Source organism: Muntiacus reevesi, chromosome X (genome assembly GCF_963930625.1).
Source record: "Muntiacus reevesi chromosome X, mMunRee1.1, whole genome shotgun sequence".
In the NCBI taxonomy this organism is placed as follows: Eukaryota; Metazoa; Chordata; class Mammalia; order Artiodactyla; family Cervidae; genus Muntiacus; species Muntiacus reevesi.
This window is the reverse complement of record NC_089271.1, coordinates 41,215,917-41,233,425: the sequence shown is the minus strand read 5'-3', so window position 1 is coordinate 41,233,425 and position 17,509 is coordinate 41,215,917.

Genomic DNA, 17,509 nt, shown 5'->3' with positions numbered 1-17,509 from the left:
AATACCAGATGATATTTGTCTTCCTCTGACAGTTGAATATTAAGATTTCTCATCATATAAATGCTCTGAAGGAGCTGAAATAACCTGTCAATTAAAGAATATGTACTTCAGAAATACTTAACCAAGAAACCACAGTGTCTCAGAATGGGCTTGTTAAAGTGGAATGAGGAAACCAATTCATGACAGCTCTTCTCAGGCCAGCGAGAGGACAAAAGATGCATTCAGCACCACTCTGAACCAATCTGACCAAATAGATTCAAGCATAGGTTGAAAAAAAGTGTGATTTAAAAATATCATTTTACCTGTGGTCTCCTTTAAACTTTCTGACACTCAAGTCCCAGCCAAAGCAAAAGTTTAAAAGTAAATTATAAAAGTAAAGTAAAGTAAAGTAAAGTCGCTCAGTCGTGTCCGACTCTTTACGACCCCATGGACTGTAGCCTACCAGGCTCCTCCCGTGGGATTTCCCAGGCAAGGGTACTGGAGTGGGTTGCCATTTCCTTCTCCAGAGGATCTTCCCCACCCAGGGATCGAACCCGGGTCTCCCACATTGTAGGCAGACACTTTTCCCTTCTGAGCCACCAGGGAAGTCAAAAGTAAATTATAGAGCTGGCCAAATAGCAGGAAGCTGAGTCCATGTGTTGGCTAGAACTTCTCCAATACAAATGCATAAGGATTTACAGTAAAATAAACTAATATATAAATATTCTCCTAGAATATATGCTTAGATTGTAAGTTTTATTATTTTTTAAATTGAAGTATTTACATTTACAATGTTGTGTTAATTTCTGCTGTATAGCAAAATAACTCAGTTGTGTGTGTGTGTGTGTGTGTGTTAGTTGCTCAGTCATGTCCAACTCTGTGATCCCATGGACTGTAGCCCACAAGGCTACTCTGTCCATGGAATTCTCCAGGCAAGAATATTGGCATGGGTTGCCATTCCCTTCTCCAAGGCATCTTCACAACCCATGGATTGAACCCAGGTTTCCTGCATTTCAGGCAGATTCTTTACTATCTGAGCCACCAGGGAAGCCCAACTCAGTTACACACACACACACACACACACATATATTTTTTTTCATATTCATTTCCATTATGATTTACTACAGGATATTGAATATAGTTTTCTGTGCTATACAGCAGGACATTGTTTATCTATCCTGTGTATCAGTCAGTTCAGTTCAGTCACTCAGTCGTGTCCTACTCATTGCAACCCCATGGACTGCAGCATGCCAGGCCCCCCTGTCCATCACCAACTCCCAGAGTTTACTCAAACTCGTCCATTGAGTCGGTGATGCCCTACAACCATCTCATCCTCTGTCGTTCCCTTCTCCTCCTGCCTTCAATCTTTCCCAACATCAAGGTCTTTTCAAATGAGTCAGTTCTTCACATCAGGTGGCCAAAATATTGGAGTTTCAGCTTCAACATCAGTGTATATCAGTGTGTGTGTACACACTTATATATAAGTATACAGTATGTATATATGAACATATATATATATGTTCATATGTATGCAGTATGTATATGTATATGCACATATATATGTATATATACATATACAGTATATATGTATACAGTATATACAAGTCAAGTGGGCCTTAGAAAGCATCACTACGAACAAAGCTAGTGGAGGTGATGGAATTCCAGTTGAGCTCTTTCAAATCCTGAAAGATGATGCTGTGAAAGTGTTGCACTCAATATGTCAGCAAATTTGAAAAACTCAGCAGTGGCCACAGGACTGGAAAAGGTCAGTTTTCATTCCAATCCCAAAGAAAGGCAATCCCAAAAAATGCTCAAACTACCACACAAATGCACTCATCTCACATGTTAGTAAAGCAAGCTCAAAATTCTCCAAGCCAGGCTTCAGCAATATGTGAATTGTGAAGTTCCAGATGTTCAAGTTGATTTTAGAAAAGGCAGAGGAACCAGAGATCAAATTGCCAACATCTAGTGGATCATCAAAAACGCAAGAGAGTTCCAGAAAACATCTATTTCTGCTTTATTGACTATGCCAAAGCCTTTGATTGTGTGGATCACAATAAACTATGGAAAATTCTGAAACAGATGGGAATACCAGACCACCTGACCTGCCTCTTGAGAAAACTATATGCAGGTCAGGAAGCAGCAGTTAGAACTGGACATGGAACAACAGACTGGTTCCAAATAGGAAAAGGAGTACACCAAGGTTGTATATTGTCACACTGCTTATTTAACTTATATGCAAAGTACATCATGAGAAACGCTGGGCTGGAGGAAGCACAAGCTGGAATCAAGGTTGCTGGGAGAAATATCAATAACCTCAGATATGCAGATGGCACCATCCTTTTGGCAGAAAGTGAAGTGGAACTAAAAAGCCTCCTGATGAAAGTGAAAGAGGAGAGTGAAAAAGTTGGTTTAAAGCTCAACATTCAGAAAACTAAGATCATGGCATCTGGTCCCACCACTTCATGGGAAATAGATGGGGAAACAGTGGAAACAGTGTCAGACTTTTTTTTTTTTTTTTTTTGGCTCCAAAATCACTGCAGATGGTGATTGCAGTCATGAAATTAAAAGACGCTTACTCCTTGGAAGGAAAGTTATGACCAACCTAGATAGCATATTAAAAAATAGAGACATTACTTTGCCAACAAAGGTCCATCTACTCAAGGATATGGTTTTTCCCGTGGTCATGTATGAATGTGAGAGTTGGACTGTGAAGAAAGCTGAGCGCCAAAAAATTGATGCTTTTGAACTGTGGTGTTGGAGAAGACTCTTGAGAGTCCCCTGAACTGCAAGGAGATCCAACCAATCCATCCTAAAGGAGATCAGTCCTGGGTGTTTATTGGAAGGACTGATGCTGAAGCTGAAACTCCAATACTTTGGCCACCTCATGTGAAGTGTTGACTCCTTGGAAAAGACCCTGATGCTAGGAGGGATTGGGGGCAGGAGCAGAAGGGGTCGACAGAGGATGAGATGGCTGGATGGCATCACCGACTCAATGGACATGAGTTTGAATAAACTCCAGGAGTTCGTGATGGACAGGGAGGCCTGGCGTGTTGCAATTCATGGGGTCGCAAAGAGTCGGACACGACTGAGTGACTGAACTGAACTGAACTGAACTGATATATATGCTTGTGTATAGTATCTTCTAATGCCAAATTTATCGCTTCCACTTGTTTTATTCTTATCAGTAGTAATACTAGTTGACCTTGCTGGCCATTTACTGCATGCCAGAAGCTAAGCTAATGTTCCACACAAAATCTCAGTTGATCCTTTCTACAACTCTGTCAAGATCTTGCTATTAGCAGGTATTCCCTGTGTCCAAGCAAAAACAGAGGCTCAGAATGGTTAAGTAATTTCTTAGGTTCACAAATATTCTAAGCTACAGAAATAAGGATAGAATCTAGCCTCCTCCATCCTTCTTGCAGTCACTAAATTGCAACACAATTCATCAGAAGTTATTGCCCTTTCATTAACTCCAAGTAGCATCAAAATGAGATCACCTGACATGACCCACACTACACAAGGTAATGTTCTGAAAATGGGCCTTTTATTAAACTGCCAAAGTCCACAACAGTTTTTCAACAGATCTCCTCTGGTTTATCTGACAAAATGATTTGCATCTTAAAAGGTGTAGAATTACATACAAACAAGGTCAATGCTTGAAGGAATCTTTGTAACTAATTCCCCTGAAGCAAGGAGTCTTTGTTCTCTCTCCTCTTCGAAAAGCAACTTCAAAATTCTAGAATGTCCTAGATCATCTAAAAAAAGTCACATCACTAGATGATTTTTTTTGTCCTCAGATGGAGCCAAAATCCAAGGAAGAGTACGTTTAAGGGTTACTGGCATAGTACAAAATATGACCAAGCATCTTTTTCTCCTAATTCACATAGTAAATACTCAGATTTCTCTACTTGAAGGTTGAGCATGATAGTTACTGAGTGACTGTGAAAATTTCCAGCTTTCTGAGCTAAGGATAAGGACCCTTATTATATTGGTGTTTCCTCCATCCTGCCCTCATTCCCTAATTCTACTGCCAAGATAGATATGTGTGTCTGCTAGGTCTTTGGGCTAAGAATAGAAATATTTGCTCAATGAATAAATGAAATTCTGAAGATTGGAAAGAACTGGCGGTAAAAACTTTTATAAATATAATTGAGTAATTAAGTTCTATCATGTGATTTATTGATATTCTCTTCCCTGATAGTCATACATATATATACATACAAAATACATATATATGTACTCAATTATATAGTTTTTTTCCAGTTTCCTTAGAGTAATCTTAGTACATTAAAAAGGCAAAGTGCTTATTTACTTTATCACAATTCTAGAATCAAGAAGAATCACTGTATTATATGATCAGTCATTAAACAAAATTGAGATAAAGACAAAATTTATCTAATGTGTTGATTTTTACTGGATGATGTCAAGGTCAAACATTTAATGGATATAAGTTATGCCCAGGGCTTCCCAGGTGGCTCTAATGGTAAAGAATCTGCCTGCCAATGAAGGAGATGCAAGAGACATGACTTTGATCCCTGGGTCTGGAAGATCCCCTTGAGTAGGAAATGTCAACCCACTCCAGTATTCTTGCCTGGGAAATCCCATGGACAGAGGAACCTGGAAATCCCATGGACAGAGGAGTCCATGGAGCCGCAAAGAGTCGGACCTGACTGAGCACACACACATACAGACATGCCTCAGCCCTTTCTTTGACAGTCTATTCCTCTACCTACTTCCCAATTGTCCTGATACTGCAGAGCTAACACTGATTTTATTAAAGACATATTTCTCAGGCACTTACAACTTAACAGGCTTCATTGTAGGATCTTGGGATACATCTGATCCAGACAAAGATCTTGGCATTCATAGAACTTACATTCTACTGTACTGGGAAAACACTATGATTGGTATTCATCTTCCTCTTAATAAAACTAGTTTGGATTGTGAAAATGGAATTAAAACTCAAGAAAATTGCTTGAGAAAATTAGAAAAATGCTTGGTTGCTTTTTTCTAATAGACTTGCAATTTTTGTTTCTAAAATATTAAATAAGAACAGCAACTTGCAGAGAAATTTATATACTTTGTTAAAAGTATGTTTATAGAAATAGAAAAATGCCATCAGGAAGTACACACCACAGTTAATGGAGGGTTGGAGGGAATACATAGAGTTGATCATTTCTTCCTTTGCACTGATATTCAATGTTTCAAGTTGCTGAATGGAGGTACATTATTTTTGTAAGTGAAAGATATCCAGTACAGGTTTATGTATTTATTTAATGTGACCTGATTTTCAAATTACCAATTGAGAGATTAAACTAAATTAGCAAATCTCAACTGTTTCTCTACTCATGGCAGATGACTTTCACCTGTTTAACACATTCTCAAAGGCATAACCAGATCTATGTGTAATTCCCTGGCAGGAGTCTAGCTTTACTCTTCCAATAAGGGTGGCATATCAGAAGTTAGATGTCAAGGAGAATAACATTATTAGGGGGATAACCTTAAATGACTTTCATTCATAGATACAGATACAAACAGAGACAGAGATGGAAATAGTCAATAGATTTAGCTACTCGAGGGAGTCGCAGAGAGTCAGATACAACTTAGTGACTGAGCACACACACACACACACACACACACACACACACACAATATTATAGTTACAGTGGGAGAAAAAACTTTGGTGATTTCCTAATATTGGTAACAAATTACCTGTGACATAATTACAAAACACTAGAATGTCTGAGAAGTGAAAGCAAAACAGAAATGGTTAGACCTTGCTACTCAATAGGTGATCCACTGACCAGCAGTATCGGCCTTACCTGAGAGCTTGTTGCATGCCTGCTAAGTCGCTTCAGTGGGTGTGACCATTTGGACTGTAGCCTACCGGCTCCTCTGTCCATGTGACTCTCCAGGCAATAATACTGGAGTAAGTGGCCATGCCCTCCTCCAGGGGATCTTCCAGACTCAGATACAAATCTCCTCTCTTGCATCTCCTGCATTGGCAGGCGGGTTCTTGACCACTATGGCCACCTGGGAAGCCTGTGAACTTGTTAGACCTACAGAATCTCAGGACCTTCCTCCATGGATGCTGAATCAAAATCTGCATTTTAATAAGATCACTATATGATTCATGAGCACATTAAAATTTGAGAAGCACTGGCCTAAATGTTGAGTTCCTTCCAACTCAGAGATTTGGTGAACCTAGGTAAAAATAGACCAGATATGACCTCAGTCTCTGCAATAAAATCTAACCCTCTATATACCGACTTTCATGCTTCCGAAATTTCAGACTTCCTTTATTCCTTCAAGCATTAACTATGCTACCAAAGGAGACAAACTATTTTCTGGAGAACGGTAGCTATTCAGCATTAAGTAGCTGCCGGATCGCTTGCACACAAAATTGCAATTCATAACACAGGCATCTGCTTTGACTTTCAAGATTCCAAGCATTAGGTGCAACAGTTTTGAGTTTGTGATTTCATCTTCAAACCCATCCTCGCCCCCAGGACTGTTGGCACGTAGCTAAAGATCAATCGGAAAATAAAACCATAAAACAAAACGGTACTATAATTTGAAAGACAAGAGTGCTTTGAAACTTTTCATTATGCTGTCAAAAAAAAAATTGGTGTTTGTAAGCATTCAATACTTTATGGTGGTTTTCTCATACAACACTTCGTATCTACTTTGTGATACCCAGTATCAATTTTGCAGCAGTGCATTATGCATAGGGCTTCCCAGGTGTCACTAGTGGTAGAGAACCCACCTGCCAGTGCAGGAGACATAAGATACGTGCATTCAATCCCTGGGTTGGGAAGATCCCCTGAAGAAGGGCATGGCAACCCACTCCAGTATTCTTGCCAGGAGAATCCTTATGGACAGAGGAGACTAGGGGGCTACAGTCCATAGAGTCACACACAGTTAGACAAGACTGAAGTGACTTAGCACCCACTCATGCACTCATTACGTATATACATAGGTCATATGAATGATTTTTGTCTTGTAGTTTGGCACTGATCTGGAAAACCTTTCTCTAGTCTCTCTGATGAATAGACAATGGGAAGAATTTTTTGTATATGTGTGAGAAGATTGGGTCACTAATGCAAGAAGCTTACTGACAAGTAATAAACCTCATAATATACCAAATCTCACTTTTCTCATGTCTCTTTGCATTACTCTGTTTTTATCTATAGGAAATTTTTCCAAATGCCTTGGAAAACATTACCAGATCAAGCCTTAATTTGTAAACCTAATTCATCTATTTTTCTTTCAGTTATTGTCTTCTCTTTGGTCCTTCATGTTTTTGTTTTAGAGTCCATGAATCTCAGTTTCTTGTTGATAAGCAGAGGGGAAAATGTCATCTTAATAATAGTTATAAGTTGCCCAACAGCCATTTCTCATTAGGTGATGACAGGCCCTGTCATATTCAATACTTATCCATGAAAATGTAAAATGAAAAAGAAAAGGGACTTTATTTCTGAAATAGTTGGAAGTATTGTGGCACAGAGAAACAGGAAATGGAATAATTCAGGACCCAACTGACCCTAGTAAGACTTCAACAAACAATAGAAACAGAGATATATTGCCTGAGCCATAAAGCAATATTCTGTTTTGTCTTTGTATAAGTGCACATTTCTCAAAGAAAAAAAAAACTGATGATAAAATATGTCATTTTGAGCACAATTATTGAAAGTGACGGGTTCCCTGGTGACTCAGACTGTAAAGAATCTGCCTGCAATGCAGGAGAGCTGGGTTCAGTTCCTGAGTTGGGAAGATCCCTTGGAGGAAGGCATGGCAACCCACTCCAGTATTCCTGCCTGGAGAATCCCATGGACAGAGGAGCCTGTGGGCTACAGTCCATGGGGACACAACTAAGCAACTAACACACACACACAGACACACACACACACACAGACACACACTGAAAGTGATAGTTTTTCATTGAGATGGTGGCTAATCTCTTTGAATAGTTGAGTCTGTCCACCGCAGGAAGATTTTCTATTAAGTCTAAGTCAGTCCTCAGCTAGAACAACCCTAAACAATGACCATCTGATGGGTTCACCTGCATTGACCCCTGCTATTTATTAATGAGAGCATGTCTCAAGCCCCTCCTGTGTGCATTAACAGCTATAGGAACACATAGGATATCGGAAACGTGATGCCCACATGTTATGTACTTTCCACCTAGTGTTAATTGGAGCTTTTGTGAAAATTGAGCCATGGGAGCCACTGAGATTGGCTGTTGGATGCTTGGATGAATATGGCCAGCCTTACCTGCAGGGGATCATCTGGGAGATAAGATTTCAGAGGTGTCAAGAAGGCAATGGCAACCCACTCCAGTACTCTTGCCTGGAAAATCCCATGGATGGAGGAGCCTGGTGGGCTGCAGCCCATGGGGTCGCTACGAGTTGGACACGACTGAGTGACTTCACTTTCACTTTTCACTTTCATGCATTGGAGAAGGACGTGGCAACCCACTCCAATATTCTTGCCTGGAGAATGCCAGGGATGGGGGAGCCTGGTGGGCTGCCGTCTATGGGGTCGCACAGTTGGACACAACTGAAGTGACTTAGCAGCAGCAGCAAGAAAGTTGCACTGTCCAAAAGAACATACCCCTCAACCACTGTTTAGATGCCTAAAATACCACCAGCCCGCCGTACTATTAAGTATGCATAGGTCTGTGCAACCTGTTCCATGACAACTCCTTGGGGGAAAGCTATCAGCTAAGAGAAATTTGCTCTGCCTTTGCAGAATAATTATTCCTGTGGTTCTAGTTTGTACTGAGAAAAATGCAGACAACAGTGGAGCACCCATTGGAGGGAATGCCAGGGAACCCACCCTGCCAATTCCTTCTTGTACTTTTCTTTCTACACGTGCAATCACCTCAAGTCATCAATGTGAAGATTAATTAAGCAGAGAAGGATGGCCTCCTTCTTGTATATCCTTATAAAATGAATAGCCACTCTACAGCTGCAGTGTGCGTGTGTACTCAGTAGCTTCAGTAGTGTTCGACTCTTTGTGACCCCAAAAACTGGAGCCCGTCAGGCTCCTTCACCCATGGGATTTCCCAGGCAAAAATACTGAAGTGGGCTGCCGTGCCCACCTCCAGAGGATCTTCCCAACCCAGGGATAGAACCTGCGTCTCCTGTGGCTCTGGCACTGCAGGCAAAATTTTTACCACTGAGCCACCGGGGAAGCCCTTACTGCTGCTGTGTATCATAAATCAATCCCCAAAGCCATTTGTACTCATCTGCAATGGGCCACCTTCGCCACCCTCTACCTGATATCACCTTACCTGGCCATCCTTCACCTCAGTGCCTGGTTCAAAAAAAGGCCTATATATGAAGCCTTCTTGGTCCCCCTCAGGCAGAATGGATTTCTCTCCCTTGGTACCCTATTTTGTGGTTGCTTGGCTTTCCAGAGAATAGAGAGTATTATCTCCAGCTGCGGATTTCGACTTGCCTGAGTCACCTGCCTGATGGAGCAAGATATTTTCTGAGACTCCAGTACCTATAGTGGCTCCTGGATCAACTCATCCACATTACCTGGGAGTTTGTTAGAAATACAACTTCTCAGACTCAGCCTGCCCCAGCCCTAACTGAATCAGAAGCTCTGGGGATGGGGCCCAGTACTCTGTGTTTTAACAAGCCTCCTCCCCGCTGCAGGGGGTTCTGATGTCCAGCCAAGTTTGACAGCCACTGTTCTATGGACTCCCTCCTTTCTGTCACAGTGTCAGAGCGGCCACCATAAACTCTTTTGCTGACTCTGTTTAAATACAACCAACATGTTGGCACAACTAAGATAGAACCAAAATCCACTGCTAGTTTACTTCTGTTGATGAGAGCTGAAATGTGTTATCCTTAGCTACTGGACTGATTGTCAGAAAGGAAGAAGATTCTGTTGGTTTACATTAGCCAGAATAAATTGCCAGCTGACACTCTTTGTATGTGGCAGTCACAAATACTCTAAATCATTGACTGGAATTTGGTGACAGCTTTCCTGCCCCACCTGCCAGCAGACAGCATCTTGTTAGTGTGTCATGGGGATGCTAACAATATATTTACTGCGTCTTCTAAGAAATCTGACGATTCTGGGAGTTATTTTTCTTTTTGTGTGTGGAACATCATAAAAAAGAATTGCAGCGTTTCATTTCTTTTTCTATTACACTCTCTTGCTGCTTTTATAATGCTCTTTCTAAAAAATACAGATATATAATAACAACAAAATTTGTTTCCAGAAGAGAATGGATCACACATCGTGTTATATCTGTGTGTGTGTGTTTTTCTCCCCAGCCATATTTGTACACATGGGAAATAATCCTGCTATAATGTCATCTTTAAAGGGCTGCCTCAAGGAATCTCAGTGTTGTTGGCAAAATTGAATTTTGCTGACCTAGATCACATTATTGCTTTTCTAATTTGACTATGGCTCATCCAGAGCTAGAAAACTTGGTCAGCTGGCCTATTGATTCGTTGCCCCAAAACTTTTGCACTTGTGCCTCCAGCTGAACTTGCCTCTAATATTTTATCTTGCTCTACAGAGGACCCAAGTTTCAGGTTTGTAATCCTTCTGAAAATGGTGGTTTTGCTCTTTATTTTCTTCATTTAAGTGCTGGTGCTACTGGAGAATAGCACAGGCCCAAGAAGGCAGGGATGAGAAGGGAAATTCCTATCAATAGCTGATTAGAATATGAGACCCATGCTGGGACCCCTTCTAGAGGTGGCAGGTAGCAATTAGGAAAGTGCACACCCAGACCAGGCCCAGAGGACATGAAGACTTAGTGCTGGCTGTGCCACTAACCACCTGTGTGACCCTGGGCAAGTCACCATACCTTTCCGGTCCTTAGTCTTCACAGCCAGGCAATGGGAACTTGGAGGATCTGACTTTCAGGATTTCCATCTAAGCCTTAATAATACTTTCTGGACTCTAATTTTATAATGATTACAAATAAAAATAGTTGATAAGATTTTTAAGGATTATATGGCAGGTCTATTTTTAGTTTGTTAAGTAATATCAAGATTGCCAGGAGAAATATCAATAACGTCAGATATGTGGATGACACAAACCTTATGGCAGAAAGCAAAGAGGAATTAAAGAGCCTCTTGATGGAAGTTAAAGAGTGAAAAAGCTGACTTAAAACTCAACATTCAAAAAACTAAGATCATGGCATCCGGACCCATCACCTCATGGCAAATAGATAGGGAAACAGTGCAAACAGTGAGAGATTTTATTTTGGGGGGCTCCAAAATCACAGCAGATGGTGACTGCAGCCATGAAATTAAAAGATGCTTGCTGCTTGGAAGAAAAACTATGACCAACCTAGACAGCATATTCAAAAACAGAGACATTACTTTGCCAACAAAGGTCCATCTAGTCAAAGCTATGGTTTTTCCAGTAGTCACGTGTGGATGTGAGAGTTAGACCATAAAGAAAGCTGAGTGCCAAAGAATTGATGCTTTTGAACTGTGGTGTTGGAGAAGACTCTTGAGAGTCCTTGAACTGCAAGGAGATCCAATCAGGCAATCCTAAAGGAAATCAGTCCTGAATATTCATTGGAAGGACTGATGCTGAAGCTGAAACTCCAATACTTTGGCCACCTGATGTAAGGAATTGACTCATGGGAAAAGACCCTGATGCTGGGAAAGATTGAAGACAGGAGGCGAAGGGGACAACAGAGGATGAGATGGTTGGATGAAATCACTGACTCGATGGACATGAGTTTGAGCAAACTCCAGGAGTAGGTGATGGATGGGGAAGCCTGGCGTGCTGCAGTCCATGGGGTCACAAAGAGTCAGACACAACTGAGTGACTGAACTTAACTGAACTGATATCCATAGAAAACCATAATTAGAAAAGATATATGCACTCCAATGTTCATAGAAGCACTATTTACAATAGCCAAGACATGGAAGTAAACTAAATGTCCACTGACAGGTGAATGGATCAAGAAGATGTGGCATATATATATATGGAATTCTCTGTGTGTGTGCTCAGTTGTGTCTGGCCCTTTGCAACCTCAAGGACTGTAGCCCACCAGGCTCCTCTGTCCATGGAATTTTCCAGGCAAGAATACTGGAGCAGCTTGCCATTTCCTTCTTCAGGGGATCTTCCCAATCTAGAGATCAAATCCATGTCTCCTGCATCTCCTACATTGGCAGGTGGATTCTTTACCACAGAGTCACCTGGGAAGACCAATGGAATACTACTGGGCCATTAAAAAAGAATGAAGTGATGCTATTTGCAGCAACATGGATGGACCTACAGATCATTATGCTAATGCAAGTCAGACATACAGAGAAAGACAAATATCATATGATATTATGGATATATGGAATCTGAAAAATGGCTACAAGTGCACTTATCTACAAAACCAAAATAGAGCTATAGATATAGAAAATAAACTTATGGTTACCAGGGGTTAGGAGGGGAGGGATAAACTGGAAGATTGGGATTGACACATACACATTATTATATATAAAATAAACAACAAACACTCACCACATGGCACAGAAATGTACTCAGTATATTATAATAATGTATAAGGGGAAAGAATCTGAAAAATAATATATGTATATATATATATATATATATAGCTGAATATATATATACTGAATATGTACTACAAGTGAAACAGGAGAGTGAAAAAGTTGGCTTAAAGCTCAACATTCAGAAAACTAAGATCATGGCATCTGGTCCCATCACCTCATGGGAAATAGATGGGGAGACAGTGGAAACAGTGTCATACTTTATTTTTTTGGACTCCAAAATCACTGCAGATGGTGATTGCAGTCATGAAATTAAAAGACGCTTACTCCTTGGAAGGAAAGTTATGACCAACCTAGATAGCATATTAAAAAGCAGAGACATTACTTTGCCAACAAAGGTCCATCTAGTCAAGGCTATCCAGTGGTCATGTATGGATGTGAGAGCTGGACTGTGAAGAAAGCTGAGCACCAAAAAATTGATGCTTTTGAACTGTGGTGTTGAAGAAGACTCTTGAGAGTCCCTTGGACTGCAAGGAGATCAAACCAGTCCGTCCTAAAGGAGATCAGTCCTGAGTGATCATTGGAAGGACTGACGCTGAAGCTGAAACTCCAATACTTTGGCCACCTCATGCGAAGAGTTGACTCATTGAAAAAAGCCCTGCTGCTGGGAGGGATTGGGGGCAGGAGGAGAAGGGGACAACAGAGGATGAGATGGCTGGATGGCATCACTGACTCGATGGGCATGAGTTTGAGTGGACTCCGGGAGTTTGTGATGGACAGGGAGGCCTGGCGTGCTGCGATTCATGGGGTCGCAAAGAGTCGGACATGACTGAGTGACTGAACTAAACTGATATATAATACATATATATGTATGTATAACTGAATTACTTTCCTATACACCTGAAACTAACACAGCATTGTAAATCAACTATACTTTAGTTAAAATAAAATAAATAGTTGATAAGTGAAACCTCAATTTTATCAATAGCAGGGTCAAGCTCAAGAGGAGGTTGAACATCTTTTTATTTCCCTAGCCATGAAACCTTCAGGTACTTTAGGAAGCAGGAAGAACATTTTTCTACTACAGACTCTTTAGCCCATTTCTGCAGGGCCTGCCTTCTTATATCTTTGCCATTATTTTCTATGTAACTCCTGGCAGACATTCCCACTGATGACATTTTTCTTTACTGAACATTCCCAAACTAGATTACCCTTTTGGAAGGAGGCAAAGTTGATGTTTACCATGTAACTTCAGAAATTCTCACTGATGTCCTGGCTCCTTTGTGACCTACTCTCAATGAAAATGTTGGTCTGTTTTTCCTGAAAATTTTACCTTTATTTTAGTTGCAAAGGATTTGTTAAGAAAAGAAACCACTCATTATACACAAATATACAATTTCAATGTTTTATAAGAGATTATCTGACTTAATTTCAATAAATCGTCATTAGAAAGAAAGAAATAGAAACAATTGAGAGAAGTAACAGCACATACATCATCAAATTGGGCTGACCTACATCCAGACTTAAACAGTGCTGGGAAGTCCGGAATAACAGCAATCTTGAGTCCCAATAGGGAAAGGTTCCTGGGCAGTGCATCCACCCCATGGATGAGATTTCAAAGTGCAGTTTTGTGGTCTCCTGCTTATAATTCCAAGCTGAAAACTGACATAATCAGTTTACACACAAAAATGCAGCTTCTTTTTTTAAATTTTACAATGTCATTTGTTTCAGTTTGTGTATCGTAAGACTTAGACCCCAGGGGGCTGGCCAGATTCTCAGGGGCTTAAGAGATTCTAAGACCCACTCCCTTTCTTATCTAAATCACCATCTGACTTGTGCTTGCCAGAAGGCATGAAACTGGGCAGTGTCCAGGCAGGTCAGAAGCAGGTCAGAAGCCTTCTTTCCTGCTTCTAAAGCCCTAACAAGATGTCCTCCATTTTAATTTCCCTAACATGATCTGAATCTCCTCACTCCCATTCTCAGCTCCCATTCTTAAAACATGTGATCACACAGAAAATCAACCCTTGGGATCACATTGCTTTGGGCAATGACTCTCTCTTAAAAGGATTTTCCAATTGACCCCTCTCCCCGAGTGCCAAGTGTCTGTGATGCCTCAGGAGCCATGTCTGAGATCCTAAGAAGTGAGAACTCTGGTGTCTCCACCTCCATTCAGACAGACGAACTCCATTGCTTCCTAGCTCCAATTGACCAAATTTTAATCTGGAGTTCTACATAATGTTGAATTTGGGAAAAAAAAAGATTTATTGCCTTAAAACTTAACAGTGGAAAAGATGGAAAACCACTGTCTTACTGAACGCCTCTAGATCTGCCCATATTTCCAGGCTTTTCCTTTCAAAGGATTTTTGCTCACTTCGCTCAGTTCATTAATCCACTTAATAGAAATATGAACATCTGCCACAGAATAAGGACATGTTCCAATTATTGTTTATGTAGGGGGTGGTAATAAAGATGAAATGTGCAATCCTTGCTTTTGTTTGGATTCCTACTGCAAAGACAGAGCTGGAGGAAAAGGCGTTCCTTTAGGACTTGGATCCCAGGGAGCAGGATAGCAAGAGAGGGTTTGTGAAACAGGGAATAAAAGAAACCAGCATGGGTCTGCATCAGCAACTTGGCCATCCACTTCCCAAGCTTCAGCCGGAATCCAAAGTGGCAGGGATTCATGCCTCTCCTCACTCCCAGCAGGCCTGAAGTCAAGATGGCAGCAATTGATGTACAAATATACTCTCCCTCCCTCACCAATGGGTGGGGGTAGGCCATGGAGATAACTCTTCTACATTGGCATCTAGAATTTCTCAGGAGCATTAGGTTCTGGTTGCTTATGGTAGGAACTGTTTTTTTAGTGCATCCTTTGCTTCCTGCCCTTCTCTGTCTCACTTCTCCACTCTCCTTACCAGTGCTTTGGGCAAATCTCCTCCCAAGTAAACTACTTTCACTTGAATCCTTATCTCATGGTCAGTTTCTAAGGGAACCCAATCTAAAACAGTGATATTTAATAGAATATCAGAAATTTGAGTTTGAAATATGAGAGAGAAAGAATAGAAAAATATATAGATTCAAAACCAAACAGCAGTTTTATTTTTATACTACACAATATCCAACATAATTCTCCAAGTACTGTAGACAATTCTTGGATGGACTGATGTACACCTTTGGATGCTACATGGTTGACTAGTATTAAGCTCCACTTCTGGCAGCATGATTGATCCTGAAAACCCTGACTGCCTCTCAGTGTTTTAATAATTTCTCACCAATAGTACCCAGTAGGACATCAGGGATAACTTCTCTGTGGTAGCTTTTGGTTTCCTAGGTGTTCCCACTTTTGGCTGAAAATTTCTTGGATCCTGACATAGCTCTCCGTTTTAACCAATCCCTGTATTTACACATTTTGAAAACGTCTCCACGGAAGGGAGGTAATTCTCGGTGGAAGAAACAAAGTTGGGGAGTGATCTACTGCCAGGCCGGACAATCAGTTAATTTAAATATAGTGATATTTTAAATGTATTTAAAAGTTGTGATGATAGAACAGCATGCATATTTAGATGTATTTATTACATATTAATCCAATGAAGACCACTGATGCACAACCTCACTTTCTGTGCATTTAGAATAAGGGTTCTCTTACTAGACATAGTTGATGGTCACTAAATATTTGCTAGAAGAAGGGCTTTCTAAGACAGTATCTAAATTTCATATAATGTGTCATTGACTGGGAAAGTTTTAGTCAGTTTTGAGTGTGTGTGTCTGCGTGTCTGTGTGTGTGTGTGTATGATGGAACCACAGAGCAATCTGCCCAGCCATTGCCCTAGGCAATAGCAAGAGAGTCATGTAAGGAGCAATGTTGGAAGAAGTGTCAATCTTTTCTTTTAGGCTTGTGATAATAGTGACTAGACTGAGAATTTTTAGTTCAATGGCAAAATCTCAAAATATGATTTTTTCTTAGGGCAATTTTCATGAAGCAAATTATTAGCAAACAGTAGGTGAGAGGGATTACTTTGAAATAATGTGCAACTGAGATCTGCAACACTTGGTGATTTATTTAAAAGATTTTGTTTGTGACCCAGGTCAGAAGGTCACAATTACAATCCTCTTGCCCTAGTATGAACTGCCATTGTGTTACTGAATGACGAATTTCAGAAAACTCAAGAACTTTGCCATGGCTGAGTGAGTGAGTGGAAGTCAATCTTTGCAACCCCATGGACTGTACCCTATGGAATTCTCCAGACCAGAATACTAGAGTAGGTAGCCTTTCCCTTCTCCAGGGGATCTTTCCAACCCATGGATCGAACCCAGGTCTCCTGCATTGCAGGCAGATTCTTTACCAGTTGAGCCACAAGCGAAGACCTTGGGGTGCCTGATTCATTCTGTGTTGAACAGTTTGGATATTCAGACCACAGTATGTAGGGGTGGGTGCTGTGTACACATAAAAGCAAAATCCCAATGCACAGGAATCAGCATCTCCCTCAACACCCTGTTTACAGCTATACACGCACAGACCCACTGTGCCTACCAGCCAGGACCAATTGCATTTGTGCAGATCTGTGCTACCTTTCAGACAGGTTTTTGAAAAGAGTAGCCTGGAGTATTTCTGAATACAGTAATGAAAGTTGTTTTTTTTCCCCTTCACATACCAGAAGGTTTTCCTATAGCCTTGAATATCAGCTTTTGAATCCCTGAAAGCTCTTACCACACAATGCAGTTTTTTTTTTATTCAAAGAGTACAGTATCAGGAAATTCTTTTTCTGAGATGAATAATACAGTTTTAAAGTGATTGCAGAGTTCCTGAAGTTAGTAGGACTTTGGAGAATACAGGACAACTTGAACCTAAGGTGCTTAAGACCCTTGTAAAAGTTTTACGGTTCTTTCATGCTTTTGCTTTTGTGTTTTAAAATGTGGAAAGACCTTGAGGGAGAGAAGAGGAAGCAAAACGTTATCAGAAGAGGGGGAAAAAAATCTTGTGAATGCTACCTGGAGGGGAAAATGTGAAACTGGATCTGAATTTCCTTTTTGTTTTTGAGAAGAAT